Raw genomic sequence first — 10,990 nt, 5'->3', positions numbered from 1 at the left:
GTCCTGCGCTCGGGACCAAATTAAGAAATGCATCTACTCCCATTTTCTAGTACTGCACTCTAGACAGAAGGGTGTAAAAAGGGAGTAAAGCTGTCCTCTACACCGCACACCCTTTATAAAAAGGGAGTGCTTTAGAGGACAACTTCCTTTTTACCCCCATATAAGTGTATTCGTGTTTAGAGTGCGCAGTCTTGTTGTTCTCGAAACGAAAATCAAGAACATGATACATCTTCAAAAACAGCCAATATTTGGCGCGCCTTGCTGCCGTCGAAAGACAAGACAAAATTTTGAAGCTCTTAGCATCCTCTTATTTAACTCATTGGTCAGCTACCGTTAATCTAGCCCAAGGGTGTGATTCTGAAGAATTCATGCTGGTATGTCTAATACTTTGCAATGTTTTCATATCCGATTTAAACAGAGGTCGCCTTCAATTTCAAATATCTACTACGTGGCAAAGCATTTTACCGCACAATAGTTTAAGAAAATCTCGTTAGCAAAGCAGAAACTACTGTAATATATTAGCCTTATTCCCTCCAGTATCAGTTATGATGTTCCTGAGGCGGGTGACAGCATAGAAAAACTAAGAAAAGCGGCTGGAAAACAAAGAAACCAGAGATACGACGGAATGATCAAGCGCAGCTGGTTTGTGTGCGCTTGCATCTTCGCTACCGGGGTTGACCGATTAATTAAACACAGCTATAGCAGTGCAACAACTGCAAGGCTTTCCGGTGCTCTGCGACAGCGCGGTTAAAAGACTACCTAAAAGTATACGCGGGTAAGTCAATAGTTATCTGCGCTTTTCGTTCTACAGTTCATTTCCACAAAGGTAGGTGTACGGCATATACGTCATTTTTCTACACAGTTTCCACCCTCTTCAATGCACTTGGTCCATCTGGGCACAAACTTGGTTATTGCTTCCAATTCCAAGAAGGTTTTCGGTCGATCATGGAGCCTCTTTTACACCGTTTCCTGCGTGTCTATAGGTTTGTGGAAAATCGACGACCTCGCGAAGCATTCCTGAGCGGCCCAGGCAGATGAAAGTCGAAGGTAGAGAGATCTGGACTATAGGAAAGTTTTTCCACTACCTCAAAGCATAGCTTGTCGATAGATTCAAAGGCGTGGCGACTAGTGAGCTGGAGTGTGCTGTCATGCAACAAGAATTTTCTCCAACAAGAGACCTCGGCGTTTGATGCTAACTGCTCGCTTCAGCTTGTTGACTGACAGTTCACTGCATCTCTCGCTGTTGATGGTACAGACCGCCTTTCCATTTAGCGGTCCAGAATATGCCCTTTTGCGTCCCAAGAAATGGTTAGCGCAACCTTTCCCGTCCAAGCAATTAAGTTTCTTTATTTAATTAATTTTCTTTATTTTGGAATTTCGTCTGGACATTTTCACGGGATTGAGCAATCACCTCATATTGTGATAAAAGTCGATGGTGAATATCCCAGTAAATTCTTTTTCTTCAGGCTCGTTTACGTTTCTTCGGGAGAGTTCAGCCTCCTCGAAACGGGAGTAGTTCGGTGGTGTTTGAAGCACAGGAGCCCAGAAGCAGAAGGTACGAAGGTAAAATTATATTTACAGAGTATATACAAGGCAAACTCGGTTACAGAAGCATGAAGTCACACAGACATTTCAAGTACTGCAACATAGAAGGCACTTATCTCACACAGAGATACAACTTCGGAAAATCTTACTCATCGACCGGCGGTCTCGGATAGAGCCTAGAAGTTTTCCGTATGTGCTAAGCACGGAGTCTGGTTGGGACTGCCATTCCTGGCTTTTCCTTCCGTTTTTATTACTTGCATAAACAAAGGCGCTGGGCCGGTCATTTCTCTTGACCCGCCCTAGTCTTTGAACAACCAATCGCTACTTAATTGCGCAGTAGCCACAGCCCTGTGGGTTGGGCATAGCCTCGAAACCATGTCTCGAATAAATAAACAAACCAATCAACAAAACATTCATAGAACGCTCTCCACGCAACACCCTCGCCTTCCCCAAGAACGCACTTTTCCTCTCACGTGCATAACCGCCTCAGGCCCGCCACACTCGCGTGCTGCGTCCGACGGGATGAGCTTTGTTTACTTCCCCGCATGGCTACAACGGTATCAGTCAGCGGATCAGTCCTTTGATCAGTCGCGGTGGGAGGGAGACCACCCTTTTCGGGACGGCAAGGCCACGCCGTACGCGGCGAGGTCGTGTACGAGGCGCGATCTTACAATCCCATTTCGCACACTCCGACGGTCCGACCAGTGAAATCGAATCACCGTTCGGTGTTCCTCCTTGGTGCAAACTGCTAGCGGCGCGGAAATATTTACGCGGAAAAGCTGGAGAGCAAATGACGTGATGGATGTCAAACTGCGCATGCGTGAACCCGGCCATACCAAATCAACGCATGCGTGCGCAGGCGGCAGTATGAAGGTCGTTCGTGCAAGCATGTAGGGTGCCTCGATGCCCAGCGCTGCGCCGTACAGGGTGGAGACACGACCTTCGTGGGCGCCATCTTGGGGCAAGCGCTGAAATGCGGGCCTACGGAGCGTCGGCCGGTATCCTTCTTTAGAACGCGCTTTCGCTAGCAGGCTGAGCTGTATAAGGTTTCTGCATATATGCTCACAGTTCTGAGCACTTTTTGCTTAGTGATATAAATCAGAAAAGAGCTAGCCTGTGCTTACAAGCGCAGCTTTTAGAGCAAATGACCACTGTGCAGCTAGGACAGCACTTACTTTTTGGCCGTCTCAGATGCTCAAAGCAGTTATTTTAACTGCAGTGACTGCTTTACAGAGCAATGCCTTTTGTACTGCCAGAGCATGACGGAGTTTATAAGGTGCATGACATGCAAAAGGCTTTAACTGCGTCTGTTGATGTAGATGAACAACTAGTTGACGTTTTAAGGCCGTTGTACGATCGCTTTTAAGCGGATCCGCCAGGCAGGCGGACTGGCGGACCGAACGACCAGACAATAGGCATTCGCCCCGTTCGGCAGGCGAAAGGAAAGTTGGTGAATTTCAACTTTGGGGCGGACGAGCGAACCGCCCGGCGACCGAATTGCAGCGATTGGCTGCTTTTTACGTGACGTAGGCATCCGCTCCTGCCGGGGCAAGATGGCCGTCCGTCGACTGAACTGGGGAGCGAGGCATAGGTCGTGGCTGTAGAGATGGCACCTATGCCGCGAGGCATACTATATTGACCACAGGTTGATATTACGAGTGTTCAGAGCGACCGCGAACTTCTCCGCGTGCAGCAGCGGCGAGCAGCGACAGTTTCCCGAGTTGAAATCGACGCTGATGTAGTTGACAGAGCGCCTCTTCAAACAGACGCAAGACCGGCGGTGTCACGAAGTGTTTATATGGAGCTGTTTGTGGTTGCTGCAAGCGTTCCTAATTCCTGCGAGGATCATCACGCACAGCGGCGAGCAAAAGCTGCTCACGGTGAACTTCTGTGCGTGCATGAGCTGCCTAGCACAGTGACTAGTGTCCGCGTAGTGAAAGTGATTGCGATCGAATCGAGTGCTTTTACGTCAAGGCAGTGAAATGTGCACCTTCGAGAGCTCACTACGCACGCCGTGCTTTCCGAATGCTGAAATGAACGTGGCGTTGTGCAGCTAGTCGCATTCGTTGCGATGGTTGCAGTGATCGCGACCGAAGCGTGCACACGACGTTGTTGCTGGCTACGCATTCGTTACCATTTTGTTCGCGATTCGTGTTGGCACTGTGCTTGAGAATTGCCGTGTGTGCGACGTGACGCGACGCGAGCTTGGCTGCACGGCCGTAGGACTGTTTTGCGGCGACAACAGCGATGTCGCCATCCTCTGCGCTTTGGTGCTCCATTCAGTACGTTTTGTGATGATGGGTGCTCGGGTTACGACTCGCCGGAGAAACTGTGTAACCTGTGTTAAAACATCGGTGCAGTGCAAATGTATCTTCGGGAGCGTCATTTCTTTTTATTTCCTGCCGGCTGTGCGCACATTTGCCTGCAATAAACATATCGGCGTGATGAATGGGTGACTGAACACTTCCGCTAGCCATTTCGGTTTAGGTTGTAACAACATGGAAACAAGAATCATTGCCGCTTTTGAATCACGACTGATTGACAGTGTACAAATCTCTAATATGTGCCAACTCATAAGTCTGTTTTTCATGAGCATTTCAATTGATGTAGCGCAGAAAAAAAAAAGTGTGGCAGCAGCTTATGCAATCAAAACTGACCACAGAGCAAGTTGAGCATAACGAGTCTCGATGAAAAAGAAGAAAAAAATATTGAGAAAACCTTTGCCATTGCTTTTTTTCTCTTTTTGCATAGCAGTGTTAAGTCAATATTGACAAATGCTTGGCAGTATTCAGTTTAAGTGGGATGTTGGTTTCCACTGCAATCAGAAAAATACAGTGGTCTTGAAGCACCTCATAGGCAATGACAGTGTCTGTTGTTGATTTTGCTCATGGTCCTTTTCGATCTGGGGATCAGTGGTACGAAACTGGATGTGTTCGCAATGCTATTGTTGCAGAGCTGCTTGTGAAATCGGCCTTATTGGTGTTAAGTGGTTGTTCAGCGGTGCTTCCTGGGTCAGCCGCAGCACTTTGTTTAACAAGCCATTCTCAAAGCTTTGAGAAGATCTCGTCGATGCACTTGCATATGTCTGTCTGCTACCACCTTCATTTGCCTGTGACTGCTTGCTACAGACATGACTACTTGCAGACTGCAAAATAAGCCCTGTGGAGCTGGTAAAGCTACGCTAGGAACAAAGACGATGGTAACAACATCACTGCACAGGGTAGCAATTCTTGCTCTGTCGTCGTCCCTTAGCACAGTTTCGACATGCCAACTTGCCACCGGTGCACCCCACAGTACGCTATGATCAAGTTCTGTGAAATTTACAGAAAGCAACAACGGGAGAGGAAGTAGGTTGTATAGGCATATCTAGTGCATGCTGTACAGATAGCTTCCTGCCTTATTATAGCCTGGCCCCTCTGTTTTTAACCCTTCATCACCCAGCACCTATGGCCCTATTTGTGTTATTGGCATGTGCTGCAAATCACCAAACACATTTCATACTCTTGACCCTGCTAGATTGTTTTGGCCCATTAAGTTGTTTGATTCAAATCGGCAAGCTTTTAGAAGACATTTCTGCAATAGCCAACTTTTTCTTGTTCTTCACAACATGCACCGTGACTGCAACATCCCCCTATGATGCTTTTGTTCTTTGCTTTGAAAAAGCATGCATTTCCCCTATTTATGTGAGGCTGGTTTTCTCGTGCTTTAACTTGCATCCAATAGCTCTAAACTGGATCCAAGCTTAAACAGCCAGCCTTCGGCAGATTGCCCTTGCCAATTCTTATGTATCTTGCCTTTTCCTGCAATCTCGGACGTCCGCCAAGGCACTCCTTTGGGCCTCAGCTTTTCATTACTTGCATTATTACCGTCCCTTCAGTGTTTTGTCATATGTCTTCACTGACAGCCATATGGTGTGTGCCATATTGCAATCAATACCAGCATTTCAGTTGTTCAAAACAACAATTAGCATGCCCTGGATTGTCCTGTTTGCTAATGTTACTAAGAATGCAGTAATATTGTTTTTTATTGTCAGCATTACATTTTGCCAACTTATAAGGCCTTCCGATAAAGGTATATTCACTGTATACTGGTTCAAATACCTAATAATGCTCATACACCCATCCACAACCTAGGATATTTACACCATGACGTGTTGTTAGTATCACCGTCTTCCAAGTTACTTGCATTCAATTCCCCTGTGTGTCATCAACTTGGGTATTTTAATGGCACATGGCACAAGTCTAACTTAACTAGAATCCTTGAATTAGTTCAGTCCTGAGCCGCTTGTTTTATTTTCTCAGGCCATTTTTGAAGGTCCAGTGTGACAGCACCAAAAGTTCATATTTGAATGTCTTCATCTTATGCAGGTTTTTTTTGCTCCTTACCAACACGTCCCCAACTAATCAGTCCCAACTTGTAGTCTCTCGTGCACTAGGTGCACTAACACTCTTGTGCCTCGTTCAGCTCATATGCCGCTGAATTTCAAGATTCGTTTTTGTTCATGCCACAGAAGGCTGTAACGGTCTTGCATCCCACAAGGCTGTGTATCTTACTGTCCTGCGAAGTGGTTGTTACTACAGAAATCATGCTATAAATTACGAACTCACTGAGCTCCTACCTGGCACACCATTTTAAAGCTCGCTACTAAAGTAACGTCATTTAGGACCACTGAGGTGTGATAAATATGAAAACAAATAGATCTGATATAGTGCTCAGTCACTCGGTCACCTCGGCAAACCAGTACAATGCTCTCTTATGCATAACGTGTTCATTGAGAACTTTGTTCATCATTTATTTCAAACTATATCGGGCCAGATTTACACAATAGTAGCATTTGGGCTAACTTTGCGCAAGCTAGCTCTAGCTACCTACATTCGCTCACTGCAAAGCTAAACATGCATTAGTGCACCCACCTGTTGTTGACCAGGCTTCTCTTTGTGCTCGTCTGTTCTGCTCAGCTGAGCAACACACTGACTTCATGATGTGGCTCAGTGAGAATTCTACATCTGTATGCTTATGCATGTAACTTGTATATAGTCACATGTACTAAGGATAGTACTAACTGGGCAATTGGTTCAGCTTAAAAGCTCTCATCATCAGATTGCAGCAAAGAGATAGCAATAAAAGACAAAAGTCATCACTCCCTTTCTGTTTTTCTTCGTCATCCTTCGGCCTGACTTCAACTTGGTTTTTTTCCAACTTCCTTATGACTACTGATGGCTCAGTTAATTCGTTTCCTTGCAACCCAGACTGGCAGTGGAATAAGGATATTTTGCTAAGAAATTGGTAATTAGTAACTAGTACGACATTATTCTATATATAACAAGTGGTGCGGATATCGATTAACAAATACAGATTCTCTCTTTTGCTTGCTGCTTTGGGAATCAGAGTTGCCCTTAAAATTTCTCATATTATTTTTTACTGATCAGAAAGGACGTACCTTCAAGATTGCTGTGGAGCTTTACTGGAGAACTTAAGCATCTATGGCCCACACATACTTCAATGGCTTATTTTTCAATTCATTCTGTCCTGAGACATCATAGCTCTTATTTCTGAAAATTAACTTTTTTGCATTCTGCTTGATATGATTGTGTTTGTTTGAGGTAACTGCAAAATATGAAGCAGTTCCCGTTCCCTTGACTATACAAAGCATTCTATCCTAGTCTCCGCCAATATTTGCTATGTAAACTTTCCAAATCGGTTCTTGCATTTCCTTAACCTCTAGGCCAGTGTACTTACTCCCTTATCTAATTATGTATGGATTAATGAGGATGGCACATGTATACTTTTCTGAAATACGGAGCAACCACTTTGTTTTAAATTCATGGGACAGTTATGAATGCTTTGTGGTCGTACGCACAATACGCCACCTTGTTTCTGTGCATGTCAACATTGATTGGCTCTCAACAGAACTTTCCACACTTGTTTACTATGCTGCATACTGGTTTGCACAATGTTCACTGCAATGTCACCTCAGGAAGCACTGGTAAAAGGAAGCGGCCTGCCCACTGTCACTGCAGAACAAAAGCGTGCACTTTAGTACAGTGATGCGCACCATATCCGCTTTGAAGCCACTGAACGGTATTTCTATTTCGATTTTCGTAATGGTGTGAAAAACATGACGAAAAAAAATCAGAAAAGAAATCAGTATTATTGCGTCGTCATTTTTCTGTGATATTGTAAACACCTGCACTTAACACTGATCTTCCGTATTAGTAAAGGTTGGGAACATTGTAATTTCCTCATGTATAGATGCATTCATATCTGATGGTAACATGCTAAAATATGCAGATTTTTTCATGCATGCATAATACACACATACACCTTTTCTTTAATGAGAGACAGTGGCGTGTTTGATGTCATTTGACCACACATACTATGATGTGGATAGAGTTGAAGTGCGGCGGGAGTGAACAGGGACACAAGAAGAATGATATACAGGTGATGCTGGATTTCCCACAGCTGAAGAACCAAGCTGGGCAAAAATGATCTGGTTTGGTTTGGTTTATGGGGTTTAACGTCCCAAAGCGACTAAGGCTATGAGAGACGCCGTAGTGGAGGGCTCCGGAAATTTCGACCACCTGGGGTTCTTTAACGTGCTATGACAGAGCATTGTTAAAGGCTGTGAACAAGCAGTCCACATCAGCAGCAGCAGATGCCCTCTCTACAGATGCAACAACCAATCTTGTCAAGGTCACCTTGACGTCAGAAGCAGTAGCATGGACTAAGCCTCGGTACTATTCCCTTTTATCTAAGAGCACACAGAGGCATCTGCTCTACGTCACCACTTGTGTAGGACAGTCCAGCATACACTGTTCGTGATATCGCTTTGGACAGTTGGCAGTATCAGTGAGGTGTTTGTTGCGGGTTGTCTCTTTTTGTTTCATGTTAACTATGCGTATCTATTCCTACAACAAATATTTTTGTTTGCATTGAATTTGCATCTAAGCTCAGTCAACAACCAATGTTCAGTTTTGGTTTTTGGCTGTCAGAACATGTTATCACCGAACACTATAGTCAGATTCAATTTAAGTCTGCAGTGAAGCTCTGCCATCTGGACCGCCGCACAGAATTCTTCCGCGCCAAAAAAAGTAGTCCGCTGTTAAAACTTTTATTGTATACTACTATAAGAAGCTTATTACAAGAAAAAATGATAAGCTCTAGAATTCTGATACCTGGATAGATTAATAAAGTCAAACATCGAACAACTTATTTTGTTTACTGTTATTGGTTAGTGGAGTAATACAGGATGCCTCGGGCCATGACCGAGTGCTAACAACTGCTCTTTTTTTCTTTTAAGTTTTATCCTACTATACATGAGGTATGCGGTATGTGAACCAGAATCATAAAATTTCAGTCACAGCAATTTCATCTTGCTCAGATGTTTGATGTGTGTCCCACAAGGTCACCATCCTCAAATCCAGCAAACCATTGTCATGAAATGCACCATTATTTTTTTACTTGCAGTTATGTTGTAGGTAGGTAGCCAACGTCTGTGTTAAGGTACTCCACTCAGGATGTCGGTTTGCTTCTGCAAACAATGGAAACTCACTAAAAGCATGTGTTTGATTGCACAGACGGTTACCAGTTGAAAATAATAACAGTCATATTCACCCGACATCACTGCTATCATTCAGCAGCACAGAGAACCCTATGCAACAATTTTGTGGCAACAAACGACAGAGTGCAGGAACCACTGTGTATACGCATGTATGGAGTGCATGCTGCACGTACTGTTTCTTACTTCAGAATGCTGGCCTTTGCCAGTTACCACCCAGCAGCTATTGCCCCATTTCCATCACTATGCAAGATCAATGCTCAAATGCATGTGCGGTAATTAGTATCCAACTGTACAGCACTGCATACAAGAATTCCCAGTAAGTGTCAGCAGTTCACCCATGATGGCTATCATTAATCCTGCTTTTCAATTATAACCTCAGGAATGCCTTCAGGTACTTTCCCTGGGCCTTTTCACACCTCTGTCCCATTATGGGGACAGTGCTTCTAATTAGCCCCCTCTGTTCATCCATGAATAACTGTTCCCTCTTGAGGCTGTTCACTGGTACATGTTCCTCCATAATGTCATTTTCCACCTGTCTTAGTTGTTTTTTGGGCTTCTCCCAATAAATGCAGACTTCATAATCTCTTTTGTCAGTTAAATTGTTATCCTTTGTCATTGTATGACCGTCGCAGCATTCCTTTCTGAAAATTTGACATCCTTCATTTTAAATACCCCTAGTATTCGGTCTTGACATTGCGCGCATCCATCCCGGCATCCGTGGGATTGGTACGCGTTACAGATTCCGCAAATATGTGCTTCCGAATTCGCTCACGCGGATATGTACAGGTCACAGCCTGCCTTAATTTCGAGTGCTACCATACTGTACATGCGCCCGTTTCTTCGCCCTCCATCACGTGCCCCAGTAGTACGGAAGCTCTTTCGCAGCGGCTCAATGCGCGGGCACAGCGGGGAATCAAGGCATCAACCCACGAGACGATTCACTTTGAAACCGGTTCGCATCTCCGTGGTTCGCCGCGTGGCGTCACCTTTGCGTGTGCAAAGTTCTTCGTCCTGTTGCCGGCTGAACTTCGGCACGCCATGGCTATGCCGAAGTTCAGCCTAGGTGCCGGTCGCCGAGGAGCAAAAAAAGACCACGTTTTCGCGCCGTTTAGGTTGCCAACAGGAGCATGCTATTGGACAGACGGCAATCCCGGGCGCGCCAATCGGAACGCTTTAAACCATCCGCCTCGTCCGCCAGCTCCAAAATGATCGTACAACACCCATTCCGCCCAACGCCCGAGCGAAGGCCGAAAGCGAGCGGTTCGCTCGCTGGCGGATCCGCCCAAAAACGATCGTACAACGGCCTTTAGTCAGCCGCGCATATCAAAAATATTTTGCATCGCAGTCGGCTCGGGTCTCTTCCTGGTCAGGTGGCGTCTCAGGGGTTGGCGAAGAGCCTTTTGTGGCGTCAGGTGTAGAACTACCAGGAAAAAGCCGCGGTGCAGGCGGCTTTCTTCGCTTCGGCTGCGCTGTTTGCGCAAGAAAGAAATTAATTCATCAGTACCCAAACATATCCGAGGCTCTAGTGCTCCTCAGATTATCTGATGCGGATACTAGGCTAGCAAGCCGAATGTGGGCAAACACGTCTAAAATCAAACAACGTCGGGACAGCCGTTGACTTGAGGAGCCGCCGTGCATCCATTCTGTTTCTCTCAAACTGATCTTCCTCGAAGTGGCGCTAAAATGAGAGAGACGATGAAACTCTCATTTCGCGCCTCTGGTCGTGTGCACGCAAACAAATGAGATAATAAAAGAGCGTTAAGGAAGCGGTGCGATATTATAAGCACAGGATCACGAAGTATTTCTGTGGACGCCAACCAAGCGACAGCACTAATTCGGGTGTCGGACGGGCAAATTTAACTTCACTTAAATTTGGCTTAACCT

The sequence above is a fragment of the Amblyomma mixtum genome, chromosome 2 (genome assembly GCF_055824585.1).
Source record: "Amblyomma mixtum isolate Tamu chromosome 2, ASM5582458v1, whole genome shotgun sequence".
Taxonomy (NCBI): Eukaryota; Metazoa; Arthropoda; class Arachnida; order Ixodida; family Ixodidae; genus Amblyomma; species Amblyomma mixtum.
This window is presented reverse-complemented; position numbering follows the sequence as displayed.